Here is a 23,002-nt window from a genome sequence, read left to right on the forward strand (position 1 = left end):
TTCCCACTGCCCCTCCGACACTGAGGCCCCTCTGCAGTGGAGCCTCCCCGGAGGCCTGCTCCAAGGCTGAACACTTCCATGGTCAGCAACAGAAAGGGAAAAAGAAGTAACTGGTGTTGAGCTCCTTAGACGGTGTGTGTCCAGCACGTGGCTTGGTTACGTGGCACAGTGACTCTGATCTTATTCTCTCCATTTCAGATATTCACAGAGGTGCAGGGATTGAGTGAGCTTCCCCGTATCACAGAGCTTTGAGTGAAAGGGCTGAAGTGAAACCCATTTTTGACAGACACCAAATCCCATGTTTTTTCTACCATATTGCTTCTTTAATGAAAAAGTACAAAATTAAAATATGCCTTCTATCAGTGTTCACCATTGGCTCCAATTTGCCTTTGTGAGTCTAATCCTCATTATATGCCAATCATATATGTAATCCATATTATATACAGAAATATACCCTTTTCTTCATCTACAATGCCTCCCAGGTCAAACACAATGATCTCTGGTTCTACAATTGCCCTTTGGTCTTCCGTGTCCAGCCTTTCCCTCTGCTCCCAGTAAGTCATTCTCCATCTAGCACTCAGCATGATTCATAAACACATAAATTAAATCCTACACTCCCTGTTTAACCCTTCCTAGTGGCTTCCCATGCCCTCCGAAAGCAATCCAAATTCCTCAGTGTGACTACAGGACCCTCTACTGTAGCACATACATGAGCTTACCCACTAACGTTTTATATTCAATGGTTCAGATGTGAGGGGTACCTCACTTATTGTGCTCCACCCTCTTTACAGTCCTCAAATACCCCAACCTAGCTCCTGCCTTGGGATCTTTGCTCTGGTCCTTTTCCCCTGCCTCGTGTCTCCTTGGGGCTGACTCTTCATGCCATTCAGTTCTCATCTGAAATGTTCTCATGTAGAGGCTTTGATATTCTGGAAGCCCCAACTCTGCGATTTTCTACCACCTTATCTTGTTTACTTTTCTTCACTGCACTCATAGCTCTCTGGTATTACCACACTTTCCCCTTGTTTATTGTCACCCACCACCTTCTTTTAATTAGATGTCAGGGCCTTAACAGCAAAACCTTGTTTGCCTGGACCATAGCTCTGAACCTGAACTGGGCTTGGAAAAAGCAGGGATAAAGATCATCCACTGCATTTCTTGAATGCTCCACATGACAGTCCTGGTGTTGAAACCAGGCTCCTGTCCTCTGGATGTGTTGGCTGTCCTTGACACTGCTTCTAGGTTTCTGCCACCCTGCCTTAAAGTCTCTCTAATGCTACAGAATCCAGATCTATATGATGAGCACAGCCCTGCACTTGTCATGTAATGGATTACGTGACTCCAGGGAGAACCTTAGATACATGCAAGGACCCGAGGTTAGCAAAAGTAGGCTAGTCTGGCAGACAGCCTCCACATGGAGGCTCTCAGCTTAGGAAGCTACAGACCCCTGTCTCTGCCCCCCAACCCCGCCCTTCACTCTGGGGCATCTCTAGGGGCAGGCGGGATGGGACAGGGACTCCTGGATGGTGGGAGCTCTGTCTGCTCCAGCTGCTCCAGGCAGACCCTCCTCTTCCAGCCCCTTCCAACACAGTGGCTGGCCTCCACACACAGCTTTAATGTGGAAGACAAGACTACAGACTCAAACAAAAGCACCCACTCCTAAGGGTTGGGAAACAAAAGCTAGAACTTGTCTCCAGGAATTTGCTCTTCAGAGGGAAGGCCAGAGAGATGCAAAGAGTGCTAAGTTCGTGATCAGCAGGGGCCACTAGCCCTTCACAGTTTCTCTAAACCTCTTACAGGCATCCACCACCCATTTTTGTCTTTCAAGTCAGGAGATGAGCTAATTTCATAGCTGAGGCAATGAGATAGCAAGTCAAGATGGTTTGGTATCCATTTGATTTGGAATCAGTGTAATTTGTCAATCTAGAAAATTCAGTCCACAATGGGACTGGTGAATTTGATTGTACTGTCTCAACAACCAGGTGTTGTAGATGCCCCTCATACTTTCTGAATTCTACTATCTAGGAATTGGAAAGGCCCATAAGGCCTCAAAATCCGACTAATATGAGAGAACTCATAAGGGGGTGCCAATGGAACAGACATGGCCACACTGGGACTCCAGACTCCTGGGTCCTAGCCATGCTCTTCCTTTAACCCCCATGTGATTCTGTCCTGGTCCCAAACATCTCTGCACCTATGACCAGGCATATTTACACTCGATTACTCTCAAGGTTAATTTCAGCTCTGGAATTTTGCAGTCAGGATTTATAGTTATAATCAGCTCCATTTCCTTGATAAGGTCTTCTTTGACAATCCTGGTCTAAATTAGTTCCCCAACTTATCCTCTGTCACTGCACCCTATGTGTCTCCACCAGGCACTTATCCCCACCTACCTTGAACATTTGCTTCATGCTTTCATTCTCTGCCCCCCACATCACACTCTCAGCTCCAAGGTGAGAGGGACTCCGGTGTTCTCTTTCACTATTATAGCCCCAGGGACATAACACATAGTAGGTACTCAAATTTGGTGAATTATTTAATTATAGTATCTACCTCTGATTGAAGAACTGTGGCATAGGGCAGAATTCTTCACAAGGCTGACAGTACTACATGTGAGCAACTACAAGCACTGAAACTTCCAGACTGAGCCCAAATCTGCTTCACTGTAGTTTCCAGCTCTTGGTCCCAGTTCTAACCCTCCTCTATTCTTGTTAACAGTTGTTCAAAGCATAAAGTCTCTTTGGAACCCTGCTGTAAAACCCTTCAGGTTGATAGCCTGGAAAATAAGGGAAAGGGCAACACCTAGCAGTGCTGTCTAAACCATAACCCTTCCCCGGGGGAGAAGACTTTAAATGCAGATAGAGCTTTGTCTGCCAAGGTTCTGAATGTAGAAACAGCAGAACTGAGACGGAAGTAGGCTGCCCTTGCTGCTGTTTCTGTGCTTCAGCCACTGTCCTGGGAAAATAACCTTTGAGATAAGGCTCCAGCGGAAAGCTGGCCTAGCTTGGATTTCCCCAGAGCTTCCCTTACCACTGCATTGTATACCATGGCACAGCCTGAAGAGACCAAGAACATCTCAGGAAAGAAGGACTGTCCTGGACAAGTGCATGTTTTTTGTGTATTGAAGTGTTTGGTTTACATGTTTCAGGTAAGTTAAAGTCATACTCCTCTCTCCTATCCCCCTAGCCTGTCATTTATAGAAACCACAATGGCCCCATAGGACCTATGTATGAAGAGATGGGGCTGTATAGGCAGGATATTGCCTACCAGCAACCCCACCTGCTTGGCGAACACAGGACCCAGTATCCACAGTGCCTTGTGGCACAGCCCTCCGTGGCACTGAGTGACCATGGGGTGTTCTCCTCCTGCTACTGGGTCAACCTTGAACCTCTCTTCTCAACTGACGCCAGTAAAGGAAGGGAGTCCACTTCAGTGGGAATGCTGAGGGCGTAGCCCTTGGGGAAGTCAGGGGAGGTCAGCCGAGTGCACAGAGCAGCAAGTCTCCAGCAGGGCCATCAGGCAATTGGCAGGCTCCAGGAGACACTGGCCAAGCCCTCATCCTCTGTGATCACAAAGCACGTTCACCTCACATGGCAAGCACAGCTTCTTTTGTTCTCTTAGGTCTCCATAGGGTGCTGAGCCTTTGGGAATGAAAATGCACAATAACAGGTTCCAAAGTCCTGAAGATTGTTTCTGTCAACAGCAGCTCTCTGTGTGAGCCGTGGTCCCCAACTGCATCTTCACAAAATCTTTTAGATACAGACATAGATAAGTAGTCACCATGTAGCAAAAGGGCCATGAAAACAAAATGATTCAAGCTAAAACTGTCATCACCATCCACCGCCCTCTCTTGGAAGATGCTTTATGTTCTCAGTCCTTTGACAAGTCTCTGTGGAAGTTTGTCCATTTGCATAAGTCACCCTCCTCCTGTCATGGCGTGGAGGGGAGGCACAGATGGCATTATATGAAAGAAAAATCCAACTTTCAACAAATCCCTTATTTCTACCACAACGGAATCTGCCTCAGAATGCTTATGGTAGATCATGATTACAAGTCCAAATATCTGGTTCTCAATCTAAAAATGTAAGGTTAGCAATCTGGAGTAGCCTTTCCAAGCATTACCTGTAAGCAAAGAAGGTGTCTAAAACCAAGATAAAAATGCAGCAGCCACATGGGTCAAGGTCCTCACCAGCCACGGTTACTCGTTAAAAACCTGAACAACTTTAGCAGCTCCGAGACTTAGGCCCAAGTCCAGGCCAACGAAAGCAGGATATCACTAGAGAGGGGAGTCATCTTTATTTTTTTTGAACTCCCCAAATGATTTTAATAGGCAGCCAGGGTTGAAAACCCTGGGTCAAGCCTTAAAGAGATACTTTGACTGAAGTCTGTTGCTCTTTCCATAAGCCTGTTTGCAATTCTCTCCACACAGGTAGCATTCCATCCCACAGACATGTCACAGGATGCCATATTATCTAGTCAGTGTTTCTGGGACTTGGACGTGTTTCTGAATCACCTGGGAGATCACAGAGACCACAGAGTCCCCAGCTCCTCGGAGAAGGCTGGGATGTGGGCCTTGGGGCTTCACAAAGCTCTCCAGGTGATTCTGGTGCCCACCAGAGTTCATCAAGCACTGGCCTAGTCCTTCCTGAGCATAAGGTGGCTCATAAGCAAAAACAACTATTCCCATTCACGTCAGTGGTCATCGGGACAGTGCTTGTTGCCTATATAATAGTGATATTAGTTATAAGTCAATTGTCCCCCCTGTGGATCTGAGCCAACTTGAAATCCCCTCTTAAATTCCCCCTTCCCCACACACCAGATGCTACTCTGGAGAAGTATTCTTGAGGGGATTGTGGACCTGGAAGAGTCTTCTATCCTCTCTACTCACCAACCCTGGAACTCTGTCATGTGGGACCCTACCTGATTTGTCTGTGCCCCATATGCTCATGAAATGCCAGGTCCCCAGCCCTTCTGTACGTGAAACAAACAAAACAGGGTGAGTCCATGTGGTCAAACAAGAAAACCCCAGCAAGAGTCACTTTCCTGATCCCACGTGTTGGCACCTCCCCACCAGGACCACCACAGTCTCCACCATCTATGAGAAGGGCTTAGGGATGGCACCTCCTCCCCGGAAACCAAGCTTCTGTCCACAGCTCGCCAAGGGCTCCAAGACTGATAAGTGCCAAGGAGAGAGCCAAGAACGGCTGGTTCGCCAGAGAAAGGAAGGGGGACTAGAGTCTTTGGCCCGCTTGAAGGTGTCTTTCTCAGCTGTAGTTCCCCTGACTGAATAAACCGAGAACGGGGAGGCTGTGGTGTGGAACCATCACCCACTCAGCCTATCTCAAATCCAGCCGGCAGCCCCTCCAGGCACCTGAGAGGTATGGATAGTAATGCCTGAATCCAGCCTGAATTCCAGGATGGAGGCTAGGGGAGGAGACAGGCGTGAACCAGCCCACTCTGTCCAGACAGGCACAGGGCCCTGAGGAGCCAGCCCCGCCCAGGTGCTCAACCTGGGACTCTATGTCAGGGCCCGTCCTCTGCATGGACCTCACTTGCCTGCCTTCCCTGTCCATTCTGTGCCCACCCTTGGCCTGTCTCTCCTTCCTTCTGCTGGACTCCTGCCTCTGCCCTCTTCCCCTGCAGCTTTACTTTGTCTAGATGCAGTCCTTGTCTTTTATCTTCAGAACATAGGCCACCCTGCAAACAACATTTACTTCTCTGCTTGGCTGCATACATTTATGAACTGCCCTAGAAAATTTCTCTCCTGGCAACACCAAGCCACCAAGGGGCTGTTGGCAGGGCCATCCTCATCTTCACAGGGTTCTCTGCAGCCAGGAGCCCAGCACCATCTGGGCTAGGGGAGGGGCTTCTCAAGACAGAGAAGGAAGGACTACTCTCTGGCTGCCCTGAGGACTATTTTCCGGAGAGGTACTAGGTCAGCACCTACAGGGGTGGCGTTTGAAATAAGAAGGAAGCTAAGGTCAGGTTTTTGGAAATGGAGCTCAGATCCCCAAAAGTTAACACAGAGACTGCTGTTTTCAAACCTTAGCGTGTACCTGGAAGAAATGAACATGCAGATTTCAGGCCTCTATCCCCAGAGACTCTGCCTCAGCACCGGAAGCTGAGGAAGCTGCATTTTAGCAAGCCCTACAGGGCCCATGGACACAGGAGGTCTGAGGAAAGATGCTGAGAGACACTATTATAAAGCAAAAGCAGAATCCAAGGATGGTCTGAGGCCAAATGACCAGAGCCAGAGCGCAGTACAGAAACCTGAGAGAAGCTGAGGTTCAAGCCTGCAGGCTGGGAGGGAGAAGCAAGAAGTATGTGGGTTCAGCTCCTGGAGCATAACTTCCTTTTATTCTGGAAGTCCCTGGTGTCTTAGTCCAACCCTGGTGCAACACGTGAAATATGAGCAGGTCGTAGGGAATCTCGGGGACTATGAAATCTTCCTCCTTAGAAATAGACTCCTAATTTATAGAGTTAAGAATCCACTCGAGAGCAAAGAGCTGGATTTATTGCTGGTAAAATATGAAGGATGTAACATGATAACTCTTCAAATCTCCTTATATATTTTCATGGCCCAGGCGGTAATTGCCTCCAGAGGTGAGCCCCTGATGGGTCAGGGGAGGAACTCCCACCGGGAGGGGGTTCTGAGGCCAGGCAGGGCTGCAGGAGGGCTGAAGAGAAGAACAGAATACAGTAGCACAGACAGAAGACAGACATGAGTGGGTCCACCCAAGGGCGAGGGATCGGAAAATAAGAAAACCACAGGAACAGATAGAAGGTAGTGGGCAGAGTAGAAAGGAGCCAGGAACTTGCTCACTACAAACGCAGGACCCCTGCTCCCCTTTCAGATGGTGCTGAAATCGCTCTGGAGGATAATTGTTCATGAACAGCTTCCTCCGGGTGAAACAGGCACAATGAGGGGCCACCGGATGAGTCACCCTTGCCCCCCGTCTCGCCTTTTGTCCTCCTGGGCTTCGCTTAGACAGAAAACTGTAGCCGAATTAGGACACTGCAAGCACCTAAAGGCTTGGCAGCCCTGCTGGCTTGGAATGCAAAGCCTCCAGATTTTCTACCTAATTTGTGATGCTCCTTAAATCATTGAGCCTCATTTTCTTCATCCATTAAGGATGTTTATCAAAGACATGGTGGCTTGTGCAGGGGACCGCTAAATGGTGTCTATATGATGCCAGAGCTGGGCTGGAAAAAGAAAATGTTATTCTCTTAACTAGTGGTTGAGGAGAAAGAGGCATGATTCCCACAGCACTGGGAAGACCTCTATTTATCAGGCATCATGCAAGTGAACATTATGCGGCAGCTGTAGGAGGTGTGGGAAGACAACTCAGTGCACGATGAGGTTATAGGACCTGCTGCTCCAAGACTCAGCCAAAGCTTCTCTAAGAAGCCACACTGGACTGAGATCTGGAGGACAAGTGTGTGTGAACGGGCCAAAGAGCGGGAAGCAAACAAAGTAACACAGGGAAGCCCAAAAAACGAGTGGCTGGGCCACGAGCACAGGGGCCCTGGTGTGAGAGCATCCTCAAGAGAGAAGCAGAGACCAGCTAGAGAGAGCTTTGGCTCCAGTTAAGGATTCTGCTCTTTGTTCTGAAAGAAAAAGAATGTAGAGCCACTGAAGGGTTTAGGCAGGGAAGTATCACAATGAGCTTTGAAAAAGATCACACTGTCCAGATGCAGCTGTAGGAAATGGATTGCAAGTAACAGGAGCAGAGGCAGAAAATGTTTCTAGGCTATTTCAATGATGCAAGAAAGAGACGCTGCAGCTTGGACTAAGGTGCTGACTATGGGTAAAGGTGAATGTGTCTGAGAATACCTGGCAGGCAAAATCAGCAGGGGGCAGACTGCATTTGGGGTGGTTGAGAGGACAGTGTCAGCCTGGTGACTTCCTAGCATGAAGGACACAGGAACAAGGGGTGACTTGGAGCTCTAGATTCGGATTCTGTTTTTATCATGTCAAGACCGAGGTGCCATCGACACAGAAGCTTCAAGAAGGCAGTTGGTTACGTATTTCTGGAGCTGAGAAGAAAGTTCTAGAAGATTTCAATGTCCATGTCAGCTGCCCACAGGAGCTCACTGAAGCACGGTCCTGAGTGAGGGCCCAGGACTGAGCCTAGTGGAATGCCACTATTTAATGCCTCAGGCAATAAGCCTGCAAAACACATGCCCAGAGAGATAAGAAGGAAACCAGGAAAGAGTGGATCTTGGTTATATTTAGTTAGCTTGAAATAGGGAAAAAACATAGCTAGATATTCCAAGAGCTGGATAATGCTACAGTCTGGTAATAACTAAGGAAGTCCAAAATGAGGAAGCAGGGGCCATGGGGAATGGACAGTTGATCAAGTCGTGGTCATTGAGTTCACGGTAACTGAATTAAGGGATGACCACACAGAGTTGGAAAAGAGAGACTTAGTGGCACTTACTGGTTACATGGGCCGCTACGAGGTGAAGGCACAAAAATAACTAGGAGATTAACAGGAAAGAGAAGCACATTCCCCACTCTCCACGTCAGAGCCTAGACCACCAGGAATTCTGTGCTGAACACTGTAGTTGGCTGCTGTTTTCGATCCCAATAGAATGTCACATGGAGATGTTCACCAGTCATCGTGACTTGCAGAACTGGCTCTCGGGAGGACTCAGAGCAAGGAAATATGGGGTCACCAGCAGGGACTGAAGAAGGTGGAACCTTAGGAAGAGAGGGAAGTGGACGGCAAGGGGTCGTTAGGAGCAGGGCACAGATGAGGCCCAGGAGTGTCCCTGCAAAAGGACAGAGAGCCTGGTCAGCACTGTGGGACACAAGGGTCAGGGTGCAGGGTGAGGCTCCAAGATCCTCTGGGTGTGGAGGGCATAGTTTCCACATGTTTGTAGGAGCAGGAGCCAGATGGAAGGGGCAGGAGACAGAACGGGGAGGTCAGAAGAAGAAGCAGCTGCTATAGGACCATCTGAAGGGGAATGGTGCCAAGAGGGTGTGGGAAGATAAATAGCCTGAGGGTTCAGTAGAGTCCGAGGGAGGGAATTTTGCACTTGTCTTGGTTGTGGGTCCCAAGGGAGGAAACTTTTGCAATTGTTTTGTCCCTTAGTATGTTTCTAATAAAGAAGACTTGGGTATGAAGAAATAGAAATAGCCAAAATTCTATTAAGAAAAAAAGATCAATCACACTAGTTAACCAAGATGCTAATTAAGACAATAAGACATCTTCCATCTCTCAAAGTAATGAATATAACCAGTTTCTCCAGACACACCACTGGGGATTTAAAATAGGGTCAGATGTCACAGGACAGCAGTTTTTCTTTGTGCTGTTTGACCTCTTGGCCCTCGTTCTCGGCACATCTGGATGCGTTCTTTGGGGCCCAGGCACAGCCTGGTCTTCTGGTTTCCCATGCAGGGGTGGCCATTTCCCCGGGCTGGGATGCAGTTGCATTTGTGCAGTGATCTGCCGCGGAGACCCCTGAAGGGCCCCTGGAGCTCCAAGATGCTATGTCAGCACCTGTTCTCATGCCAGGCAGGAGGACAGGCACTCCGTGGTGTACTGGAGATTGCCTCTAGTGTCACAAAAAGAAAAGAGACCAACGGAGCCATATTCAAGGTGCAAATCCAAAGCAAAGTGAGCAGAGGAGGTTAGCATCTGGCTGAACTGACCTGACCCACTAACACACAGCTGGTAAGCGGCAGAACCAGGAGGTGACCCAGGCTGTCAGAACTCAAACCCAGGCCCCATTCACCACATTCTCCTCCCTCCTTAAGTCCATCAGTACCCACTCCCATTCCAAAGCCAGGAGACAGTGGGAAGAAGTCGGCTGAGGGAGGGAACAGGGGCCCACCTGTCACAGCCATGACACAGACCTGTCCCACTTGATTCTATCAGGTGTAACACATCCTGAGCATAGCCTCGCGTGTCAGGAATTGGATGTCCAGAGCAGGCCACGGGCAGCTGGTCATCAGAGAAAGGATGGATGGGCAAGATGAGTTGCAGCTAAGGAGCCTACCCAGGGTCAAGGGCTTGCCACCAGCCAGGCCTTGCAGGGGAAACCTCCTCAACCTTCCTGGCCTCACTCTCCTCCTTTGTACACTGGGGCAGGGGGAGGTTAGAAGGAATGAGATTTTTAGTCCTCTCTGGCTCTATAGGCTCCAAATCCAAGTTATTGGGTGACAGTAAATTCCAACTAGCATCATTTATGCTACATCACAGGTGTCCTTAGAGGTTCTGTGCTCAAGAGTAAAATGTGAAAATGAGTACAGGTCCCTCAAACCACAGACCATGAAAAAAATACAAATAACAAGCAAAACAACATCTGCTTAGCTCAGAATGAGCCAGGTTTTCAAATGGGGAGATGAGGGAACAATTCCTAAGCCTTCGCCTTACTATACACAGGCTCTGATTCTGAGGGTCACACCTATGAAGGGAATAAATTATAAAAGCCGCCTGTTGGGGCCATGATTAGGACCTCCCAGATAAAGCAGGTGAAAGTGCTTCACCTCAACTGTACCGAAGGCATGTCACTACAGTGACCCCAGAGTTGTTGTTCTGCATGACACTGAATAGGCCAGCAGATAGGAACTCCCTTCTACCCAGAATTGGCTTATTTCCAGGGATCTAGTTTTTTTTAAGCAAAAACAATGACAACTTTCTGTCTGTTGTCATTTCCTAAGAACACTTATGAGACAAAGTCCATGCTGTAGTAAACAGGCTGGGAATCCAAATGTCTCTGGCTCCAGCTAGGCGGGATTCATCTGGTGAAAATTCTCTCTCTAAAGAGGGAAAACCAGGTTAAACAAGGGCCTGCACAAAGTTGTCTTTCCGTGAGAAACAAAAGCCTTGGCCAGCCAGCCTGTTGAGCAAGCTCAGGAGAGTTCATCAACCAAGCCCACGTGTGGCTTACACACAACTCTCCCTGATCAGACTCTTGGGGATGATAAGATGGTGGTGGTGGTGATGGTGATGATGGTGGTGATGGTGGTGACGGTAGTGGTGGTGGTGGTTAATGGTGGTGGTGGTGGTGGTGGTGATGGTGATGATGCTGGTGGTGGTGGTGGTGGTGATGGTAATGGTGGTGGTGGTGGTGATGGTGATGGTGATGATGCTGGTGGTGGTGGTGGTGGTGGTGATGGTGATGATGATGATGATGATGATGACATAGCATTCCTCCAGAAGAGCCCAAACCTTCCCAGTGCAAAGTCTTCTCTGGGAAGCAATATCGTCCTGGCAAAGCGATGGGACCAGGAAACCTCTAAGTCCCTCTAGGGCTGGGGGAGAAGGAGAAGGTGCCTTTAAAGGGATGAATGAAGTATGGTGAGCTCCAGAGGGAGCTGAACGTGAAACCATGGCTTGAGGAAGAGCCTGAGGGGGTGGGAGGGTTCCAGAACCACCTAGATGACACAGAGAGCAAAGAGTAGAGGGGTGGGCAGCCCCATGATTTGGACATCCAGGGCAGCAATGTCAGGCAGGGTGCAGTGGATCTTCTGAGCATGACAGTTTCACTCAGGGCCAAGATCAGTGCTGAGCAAATAGTTTACTAGGTGTGTGGGGTCTGCAGAAGCTGTCATTATCCTGCCTGCTCTCATGAGCCAGGCCTACCTGCCCTGACCATCCCACCCAAAACCACAATCACACCCTTCCCAGGGCACTGCAAACCCCCTTAGTCCACTCAACACTTTCTTTGCCATGGTCCATATCACTTTCTGACTTGCTCTGTGATTTATGGATTACGTTAGTTATCGCCTAGAGCACGGGTTCTAGGCGTGCGGGCTTCAGTAGTTGTAGTACGCAGGCTCAGTAGTTGCGGCTCACAGGCTCCATAGCGCAGGTTCAGCAGCTGTGGCACATGGGCCCAGCTGCTCTGAGGCATGTGGGATCTTCCCGGACCAGGGCTCGAACCCACGTCCCCTGCACTGGCAGGCAGGCTCTCAACCACTGCACCACCAGGGAAGCCAGTTACAATCAATATGCATCAGCTCTGGGAGGACAGGGAACTTTGTCTTGCTCACTGATCTACCCCAAGCACCTAGAACAGTGCCCGGCACATAACAGGCATTGACGATATTTGTGAACAAATGGCATCTATAGAGTTACCTGCCTTACAGGGACCTGAACTGGCCCAGCTGGTGGTCTACACCATCAACTACACCATTGCCTGTTGGGTAACTGCTCAGCTGCAGCTCTGCATGCAGCTATTCCTGCATAGATACAGACTCAGCCCTTCTGTCTAGGCACGGTGCTCCCTCTGCCATTGACTGGAACCAGATGGAGTCTCGCCTGTAACATGACTGAGCACTGATTTCAGTAAAGTAAATGAATTACCAAAATGTAGTCATTACAATCTATCTTCATCTTGGTTGGTGACACATTTGGCGAGCTGTTATAAACCAAGACTTGAAAAGTAAATGCAAATTTATAGACCTCTCAACTCTCCCCACAGGTCCCAAATCTGGCAGAATCATCATCTCTATTGAGCTATTCCAACAGGATGAGAGCCTTCTGCCCACGGATTTTTCTCTAAATACAAGGGTAACCCAGCTAATAGAAGCTGCCTGATCATTCATCCTAGGACCTTAGGTTTAGAAAGACCTTTAACATCACCTAAACAAATTCCATCTGCTTAAACCAATGGCAGTTAATCACCACCACTACTCTTTTGCACCATGACAAGACCGTGCACAAAGAACTCACCCCATTCCAACAATGGTCCCACAAACAAAACAGGTCATCCGCTTCTCAAAGCTGAGTAAGCCTTAAAAAGTCTGAGAGGTTGGGCAACTTAGTGCCCAAGCAGGACAAGTAACTGGCAGAACCAATACTTGAACCCAAGTGTTTCTGATCCAACCTATTGCCCCTGAATCCTGGAGCAAATTAACAATAGAAATGTAGGCAACTGGTGATTCCTAGGTCCACAACACCTGAACTCATCAATCAATCTTAATAACACAAAAGTGACATGAACAGACATTATTGCTTCCCAATATGATGCAGTAGGAAGTACACAGCATTCATATAAAGCATTCTTGCCGAAAAAGAAAAAAAGCCTGAATTTAATTGAGCCTTAGATATAACCACCAATATGCAGGAAGCATAGAAGATAAAAAGCTTGTTCAATGAGAGGGCAGTAGCTAAATCCAGAACATAATACACTCTATAGGACACTGACTCATGACTCAGCTTCTTCAACAAATAAATGCATGATAAAGGGAGGGAGAACTATTACAGATTAAAAGAGACCTGAAAGACACATCACTGAAGTGAAATGTGGGGACTTTGTCTGGATCCTGAATCCGGCAAAGCAACTGAAGAAGATAGTTTGATGTAAATGTTTATGTGAATACCTATTAAAGCATTAACGACTGTTGTATTAGGTATGAAAATAACACAATGATTGTGTTCTTTAAAAAACTCTTCTGTTAGAGAGATATACTGAAGTATTTATGGATGAAATTACAGGATATATAGAATTTGTTTCAAAGGAAAAAAAAGAGTAAGGGATAGATGAAGTAAGAATGGCTAAGTTGATCATTATTGAAGCTGGGAGATGAATAAATCAGGTTTCATTATACTATTTGTTCTGCTTCTCTGTATGTTTAATATTTTCCACAATAAAGTTAAATTTGAAAAGAAGTGATAATATTGGGGAATCGAATTTTTAATCCAAAAACAGCATCATGCTCCATGAGAAAATGGTCAAGATATTCCTTTGAAAAGCCTCCGCATTATAGGAGATGAAGTTACCGACTTAGAAAAAACTCCAAGAGTTTTCAACATAGTGAGGGACTCCCCAGGAATGTACCACAGAAACCAAAAGAAAAATGATTAAGAGATAAAACCATGTAAGACTTAAGAAAATATGTATGTTTAAAATTATTAGTTAAAACATTTAAATGCATGTGATGAACTGGAAAATATTTGTAAAGTACATGTCAGAAAAAAGCTTAGCATTATCATTAAATCAAGAATCTCTTATAAATCTATAAGAAAAAAGAAAATACTCCATCCAAATGGGCAAAAGATATGAGCAGAAAGTTTGAAGGAAAAAAGGAAAGAAAGGTATACAGATGGTCAACCTGTAAAAGGGAGAAACAAGAGCACAGGTTCACTTGTAATAAAATCAGCACATATTTTAAAAGCACACCAAGGTCTACATATTACTGACAAAATTAACCTGTTAAAGAACATCCCACAATTCCCTTGTGAACAATGAGCTCAGGGAGACCGTCCTTCCTCTTCACTGCTGGCGGGCCTGGAAATTGGCTCACCCTTCCTATTTATATGTTGCAAAAGCTGCATTAATGCCCTCTGTCCCAGCAATTTCTCTTGCAGGTATTTATTCATCAAAATCAGAAAGAGGCTGTCTTATCTACAGTGTTAGGTACAGTTTCCTCAGAAACTGTATGAAAATTATTAGTGCATGACTCAGAACTTCAAATCATGGCCAGAGGCTTGAATCCTAGTGCTGACCCTACTCTTAGAGTTGGTTTTCTTTCTATCCCATGGGCTAAAAGTTTGCACTGAAGTTCACAGCTACTGAAAAACTGGAATGAATCTAGGAGACAAAGTGTTTATTTTTGCTAATATATATAAGAAGTCACCTATTATAAACCTACTTACCCACTGGATATCATTTTGTGCATAACAAAAATAAATAATAAAATAAAAAATAAGAAAATTTAAAAATGAAATAAATATATAAAAGATTTTAAAATAAAAATAGTTTTCTTTGGTCACATCACCTCTTGAGTCTCAGAATCTTAATCCGTTCTGTTTGGTGAGCGCACTGGGGTTAGTTTAGAAAATATACCCACCCAACTGGTCAGTGTTCCAGTTCTAGACCAGAATAGAAAATGTTCCCTTGTATGATCCCAGACCCAAAGGTAGAGCTAAATTCCCTAAGATGTGTTCTTGGACTTCTCCAGAAAACTGATTTTCTTGAGCCTTAGATTGCTACTGGATTGACCTCATAGGTTAACAGCCATAAGAGGGAAATTTACCAGTAGCTGAGAACCCATGAACTGAGGGGCGCACTGCCCAGCTGGCTTCATTTGCATTTTCCCTGAGAAGAGTGAGTCTGTGTGGGAGGGAGTTGCCAAAGGCTGCAGTTCTGGAGTGCCAGTGCTCTTCTGAGTGCAGTTAGAGGCCAGCTACAGTGGAAAGAAGGTCAGTCCCACACCTCCATGGAAACCACAGCCTGAAAACCTAAAGCTCTTGGTCCCTGGAGAAGCAGATCCATGGACAGAACAACAGACTGAGTGGCCCATCCCATAAAACCAGTGAGACGTGTGAAATAGATTAAGGAAGAGCAGCAGTAAACAGAATGAGTGAGTCCGTGAGCTGATCCCAATGGTGATTTTGAGGAAACGCTTTGGCTTATCCAAACCCAAATCTGAATGGAATGCTGCAATACTTCCAGAAACATGAGGTAGTGATTCGTCACCAGAAGAGAAAAAACCGATTTTGACTTTTATGATGGGAACAGAGATTCCTGACCCCGCCCCACCCTCCTTTCTTAGAATGACACTTAGAAAATCTGGCATTAAAACAAAGCCAAACCAAAGAAGAAATGGAGGGTGACAGCTAGAGAAAATATCTTGTCAATAAAATCTTGGATGCAGTTCTGAGCCCTATTCCTCAGGATGCATTCTCAATTTGGCACAATCAGTAATATCGGGGATGAATTAACTAATCAATGAATATTTAGGGAAAGGAGGTACTTGATCCAGAGAGCCAGTTCTCAATCTGAACTACACGGTGGGCTAGCTGGGGAGGTCTAACCAATACTGATCCTGATTGCACCCCCCAGAAATTCTGATTTATTTGGACCGATGTGCAGCCTGGGCATTGGGATATTTAATACTCCAGGTGATTCTCATAGGCATCCTGGGCTGAGGATCACTGATCCAATGTGACAGCCAGATGAGTGTGATCAGAGGGAGAGCTACTGGATATTACACTATTCAATTTAGCCATTCATCAGTTTCTCATTGGTATAAATGAGGATATTGACAAGTAGTAGCTCACATAATTGTCACCAAGGTGAAACAGGATTATCTGTGTGAAAGCACTTTGAAAATTTCAAAGCACTACACAGGTAGTTAGGATGTAGAAACAGTTCTCAGTCCACATCTACTGAATTGTCACCAGCCAAATTACAGTAAGAGGAATAAGGCCAAACTTGTAGGTCTAAACACACACCGCTTTACAAAATTGATAATTAGGGGGAAACCATGTAAAATACATGCTGAAAATCATATAAAATATCCTCCAAATTGTGTGAAGTTTTTTCCAAAAGCATGAGAGTGAGGTGCATCTAATGGAATGTCCTGGGTGTGTGACTGAGCATCTATTAAGAAGCTGTTCTCAAGGGCAGATGTAGATGCTGAGGGAAGGTAAGAAGAGGGCGGGGGGAGAAGAGGGGAGAAAAAGGGAGAGACAGGACTTGAACTGAAGTCTTGATTACATTTGCTTACCTGGGTTATCCTTCTTCAGGTTAATAAGTACCTGCTGAAATTTTTTTTTCTAATTTTCAATTCAGAGGCCAATTTTAAAAATATATGCTCTTTACTGGTTTATGCACACAATTGATTTTATTAATGTATGCATGCATCTATGCCTAAAAGAGCTAAAAGTTTGCACTGAAGTATATAACAACTGTAGAACAGGAATATATATGGCATAAACCTTTTTTTCAAATATGGGAATATGTCATGTTTAAAACCCTGTATGTTCACTGAGCACCATTCTGCACACAAAAAAATCTTAAAAATAGCCAACAATTAATATTAAAAGATCAGACTTATAGCCAATGAATGGAGCAATATCAGAATCTATTTTCCAGAACTAACTAGACAATCATTCTTTAAAAGATTCTGCCAGGGGAAAAAAAGAAATATTATATATATATATTTATATATATGTATATTTATATAAAGATTCTATAAAGAATCTATAAAGATTCCTTCCTGAGAAACTTCTCAGAAATGTGGTCCTCATCACTGAACACAGTGCTGTGTGTGCTGCCTGATTTGACTCTGACTCTACCCAACCACACTGGTGCTTTGGGGTTTTGCTCTCATGATACAGAAAAGTCCTTATTTACTAAATGTGTTCAAAATAAAATACAAACAGCAAAATTTGATTCTTTTCCTTCAAACTGATTGCCATGTTTCTCAGTTTCTGTCTAAGCTATTTTAACAAAATCTTTCAAAGTCATCTTCAAAGAATTGAAATGATGATCCCTTCAAAGTTTGTTTGTCAAAATCCCTGCTTCGGGGCTTCCCTGGTGGCGCAGTGGTTGAGAGTCTGCCTGACAATGCAGGGGAACGGGTTCGAGCCCTGGTCTGGGAGGATCCCACGTGCCGCGGAGCAACTGGGCCCGTGAGTCACAACTACTGAGCCTGCGCATCTGGAGCCTGTGCTCCGCAACAAGAGAGGCCACGACGGTGAGAGGCCTGCGCACCGCGATGAAGAGTGGCCCCTGCTCGCCGCAGCTAGAGAGGGCCCTCGCACAGAAACGAAGACCCAACACAGCCAAAAATATAAATAAATAAATAAACAAAATCCCTGCTTCGTTTTCTCTTTGAAATTCAAAATTACCATTACCATACTGCAGATATATAGTGCCTTTCTCCAGAAAGCTCTAGTGGCCAAGTAGAAATGTTTCCCTTCAGATCCAGGAAACGGTGTTTTACGATTAAATTATTTTGAGCACCACTGCTCTGCATGTTTTATATTGCAGAGCAGTGATTTTCTAGTACTGTAGATGGCTTTGACATTCTTACACTGAGACCAGTCTTAGTTTTCCAACTTCAGTTAAAATCTTTAAAATGTTTGCTTTGGAAGGAATTGCTATACAAGGGAGAAAGAACCATATGCAATACCTTATCATATAGGGAAAATATTCCATAAAGAAACTGGATCACATTATGGCCTGTTTTGCGTAACCAGGCTACAGGTTTGGTTACTACACACGTTGTTAGGATATTACAAGTGTCTGCTTTTCGTTACCCTGGCTGCACAGTCCAGCCTTCTGCATCTGTGTGCATTCATGCTGTGATTCATTACAATAACAGGACTTTGCTGCTGTTATGATTGAGATAAATCAGCTTTGTGGTCTGGGCAGCCTTTTTGATAACCATGGCTCCACCTCAAGTTTGCTGCCTGGTCTTAAGTCATCTGCAATATAGTCTGAGTGAAGAAGCAAACACATACTATACTATCTTAGAAATTTTTTTTAAGTAGTTACTGTGGGCCAGGAATTTAACTAATGCCTTTCCCTGTATTAATTCATTTAATCCTCACAACAGCCTTAGGGTATTTAGCCTTCTCTTATCTGCTTTAGGTAGATTAAGGGATTGCTATCCTCAGTTCAATAACTTGCCCAAGGCACCACAGCTAGTATGAAGCTCAGGTTGGCCCCAGGGTCCTGTCTCTGAACAGCTTTTCTTATACACTGCCCACCAGCCCTGCTGGATCCAGGGAGAGCGCCGGGATCCCCCACTGTTCATTTCTGTAGCGGGTCCTAAAAGGCAGAAGGACCAGGCTTGTTCATCCACACTTTCCCCCACTCAACCACCTGTCTGCACTTTGGGCTGCGTTCATCACTGGCCATGGGATAGACTGGTCTCTTCAAAGCTGAAGGGAGGCCAGCCAACCCAGAGTTTTCTACCTAGTCACCTCCCTCTAAGTAGGAATGGTATCTGCGACTTCTCTCTCTTCTTTCTTCTATCCTTTTTTGTATTTACTTCCACAACAGAGAATTTTAATATTTTCTGTGGGACATACTTATACTAAAAAATTATTTTTTGTTTATCTGAAATTCAAATTTAACTGGGTATCCTATATTTTTATTTGCTAAGTCTGGTCCTCCTCACTAAATGCTAACCAATAGAGAATGCCATTGGACTTCTCAGGTAACCAGAAAAGGGCACAAATGCGGAGGGTCTAGAGACTGCTCTTCTTTCTCTCCTCCCTGGTGCATTTTCCTTGGAGTGCAGCATCATGGCCAGCTCATCACCCCTGTTTATGACCTTCAACTGTGCTGGTCCCCTTGCTGTCACTCAGTCTCACCTCAGATGTCACCTCTTCATGAGCCTTTCCCCAACCAGCCCATCTTGCCTACCCTATAATGCTACTTTGTGGTCTCCAAGGCCTCACCATATTTATTTAATTTCTGTGTCTGGTTATGCTCAATCCCGCCCCATTAGAAAGCAGAGATCTAGACTGTTGGGCATTGGGACAATGCACCAAGTGGAGTTCCTATTAGTAACTGAATGAACGAATGAATGACTCCCCCAAGGGGAGCTTGCGCATTCTTTGACACATTAATGACTCTCTGACGCACATTGCCTAGTAAGGCTATGTGCTAGTGGTCTTACCAACTACCCCTTCTGGTGTGAAACGCCTCTAGCCATAACAAGGACAGCAGGCTAACACTGCACGTTACTCTTCCTTCCACTCCAGGGCCAATTTGCAACACTCCTCCATCACCACAACTGTCTTGGGATTCCTTGCGTATCTATATTATCTTCCTAGCCAGACGGAGTTCACACTGAGCAGAGACTCCTTCCCACTTGCCCTAGCAGCGTGGACGGCGCAACCAGAAGTTGCCAACTCCAGAGGCTTGGGATGTGTTGTACAGGCGCTCAAGCATCATATGCTCCCTAGAGTCTCTGTCTAGGCCAGGCTGACTGGGATCAGGCCATGGGACAGGGGGTTCTTAGGCAGACACTACACAGACACATGTGCAGACATGGCCAATCAGGATAGAGTACTAATGCCTTATAACGCTTGAATGTTGTAAGCCAGGTGTGACAGCAGGAAGCAGGAGCTCTAGTTGCCATGCAAGGTGACACAGAAAGCCCCAGAGTTGCACGTGGGACCTAATAATCAGAGAAAAGAAGGTAGTTAATGTGTCTATCAACTCTTTCAAATATATCTAAGGAGTGCCTACTTTGGTGCCAGCTGCTCTACCAGTCACTAAAAATACAGATGAATAAGATGTGCCCCTAACCTTGGGGAGTTTGTGGTTTTCTCCCTCTCTCTGCTCAATTATGATGTTTTTGAGGACAAGGAAATGTACTTATCACTTTGGATGCCTGGAGTCTAAGAGATAGTTGGCCTTAGTAAGGAACATTCGGCTTGCTTCGTGTTTCTCTAAGAGAACAAACTAGAACAAAAGGGAGAAAGACTCAGAGCAAAGGAATTCGTCACAATAATATAAGCAAGATACTTTTAATAGCCTCAATTCTCCAGAGAGGGAATGGGCTTCCCTTTGAGAGGTTACATTTCCTTTTTCTGAACATGGTCAAGTATAGGTTGGGCTACCCCATAATGAGAAACCTCTGGAGGAAGGTCAGCCCCATTTGACATGACTGTCAGCTCTCTTTTGTCCTAGGATTTGCAATGTTCACTTGGTGATGATAGTGTTGTTTTCAGATAAACTTTTCAGGGACTGCTATGGTCAAACTAGGTGATTCTCTTAACATTTATCAATTAATTGGCAAAAGAGGGCAGGATCATGGAATTGTTCTTTCTGGGTGATCAAAGTCTTTATTCATTGATGCTGTACCTGGCAAGGACACATCATCCAGCCATCTTTCCCTCCACTGCCTCAACTTTTCACCCTTCCCTGCTCTCCCTTTGCATCTGGCATCTATACAGTGGGACTCTATCACCTTACAAATCACAGTCATGCAATGGAAAACTCCACAGGAGTAGAAGACAGGGCTAGAACTTCTTCTAGGAAGCAGACCCTCATCACAGGCTGTGGTCACATTCCATGCTGGTGACACGTGTATTTGGAAGGACATGTTCTTTTAGGCACAATAAAATTGAATCTCATCTCCACATCTGGAGCTAAGAAGGAAAATTACCTTAATTAAACACAGCAGAATCCAGATTTATTGCTCAACACATGGAGTCCTCTTAATCTCTGAGGACCAAACCTGATATTCCAAAAAAGCCATTTTCCACTGGCACTTGTACACTTGTCCATCAATGGCCTTCAGATGCATGGAACCAAAGAGAAGAAACGTGTTCCTCAATTTTCAATATGGTAAAGAGATTTACAGTGTAATGAAAAACATAAGGCCAATACAACTAGTTGAAAAATGAATACAAAGTCAAATAGCTGTTTAGGCCACATTTCCTTCCAAGCAAGTAGGTGGACTATTTTTTCCCCTCTCCTCCCACTGGAAGCATAGATGATTTTCTTTAACTTGTGCTTTGGTATCCTGTAGGTTGTTTTTAGTTCCAGGTAGTAAAAACTATTGGCTGTGGGAAAGAGATTAGAGAAATAAAGTAATAGATCAACAGTACATAAAACTGAAGCCCTGAGAAATGAATTGTTTTCCCTAGCAAATAGGTCTAATCCGGAAAGAAGGAAACACACAGAGTGCCCGGAACAAGGTGAATGGCCCAATTGTACCACAAGCAATTCAGAAAAGCAGGCAACAAGGCTTGCCCATCTAGCAGTTCTCATGTTGAGCTAGAATTCCCTCTGAGTCATTTCTTTTAAACACCACTAATAATAAAATGCTGGAATTTTCATTGAACATGAAATAAAAGGCCCTTTATAGATAAAGAAATACTTCAAGTATACATTAGGTCCTTACTGCACTCACTGGCCTTGACCATGATCTTCCTTGGCTTGTTTTCTTTGTTTCATCCGGAGCAATCTCACAGATTCCCACCATCACCATAACCATCTCTCAGGCAAGGACTCAATTCCTGACTCCTCTTCAAGGCTCCAGAGCCCCATTCCAGTGCTTGACTGGATGTCCCCACCTAGCTACTGGACATCCCTAATGGGGGTCCCCCAGGCACCTCAAATTCAACATGCCCCCAACTCAACTCAGTATCTTTTCTCCTAAGTGTGCCCCTCCTCCTCTCTTCTCCATTCTGGTCAACCCTCCCCATGACCTCAGACAGAGAACTCAGCCATCGCCATCATGCTGGGCCCCGAATCACCATGGCACCAGAGCTGTGATGCTCCCTGTCACTGACCGCCCTGCCAGTGGTGCTCCTGGCTTCCCCACGCAGTGCTTCACCCTGCTTCTCCGCTCATCCAGCCCACATCCTCATGAGCACAGGGAGCTCCTGTGACTGGGATTCTGACCAGGCTCATCCAGGCTGGAGCCCATCTTGCCCTGCAGTGCTCTCCCAGCCTAAGCCCAGCTCTGAGAAAGGGGTCCAACATGCTCTGCTCTCATGCCGAGACCCACGACAACTCACAGGATGCCTCCTGTCACTCAGCTTGTTTGAGTAGTGCCACCTCGCCAGCACTGTCTTTTTTGCCCCTGAGGTACATTCCTATATTCGTCCCAAATAGCCAGTGTCTGTCCTCCTTGGCACACACTGGCACCTAATACACCTCTGCGATCATGCCATTGCCCTCCTGAGAGCTTTACATCATTCCCCATAGCCTGTTAAATACAATCCTACTATTTCAGCAAGTAAGGCTCTTAAATACCTGGATCCACCCACTCAGCTTGCTCAACAGCATCCCCCAACACCCCCTTATGTTCCAGTCACAGGAGACTTCTTTCCTCAAATGAACCCTGCACTTCCCTGCCTCTGTGCCATTTGTCACAAATACTGACAACTTCATGACTTCCCAATTCCCTTCTCCCTCTGCTGTGCTGCTGCAAAACCAGGAGTCTGACTACTAGCTTTTATTGTCCTCTGCCTGCCCCACAGTTCCCCTGGAAGCAGCTGTCCCCCACCAGCCCCCACAATCCCACGTTAAACACTGGCCCAGAGGGGATGCCACTGTGAGTCGGCAGAATTGACTTGGTGCCGAGCAGAAAAGAAAGAATTTTCTTATGAGTTTATTTGAGTAGGAATCCTGAAACACCCCATGTGACAGATGAATTAAAACCCAGCAAACACTTAAATCTACATTCTGAAAGCCTCATTGATTTTTTTAGATTCTAACTCTGGAATCTCTGCCTTAGCCCTCCTGTTGTGGCCAGCAAATTGGAAAGGGAAAAGGTATGAATCGG

Source organism: Balaenoptera borealis (genome assembly GCF_965194805.1).
Source record: "Balaenoptera borealis genome assembly, chromosome: 10".
Taxonomy (NCBI): domain Eukaryota; kingdom Metazoa; phylum Chordata; class Mammalia; order Artiodactyla; family Balaenopteridae; genus Balaenoptera; species Balaenoptera borealis.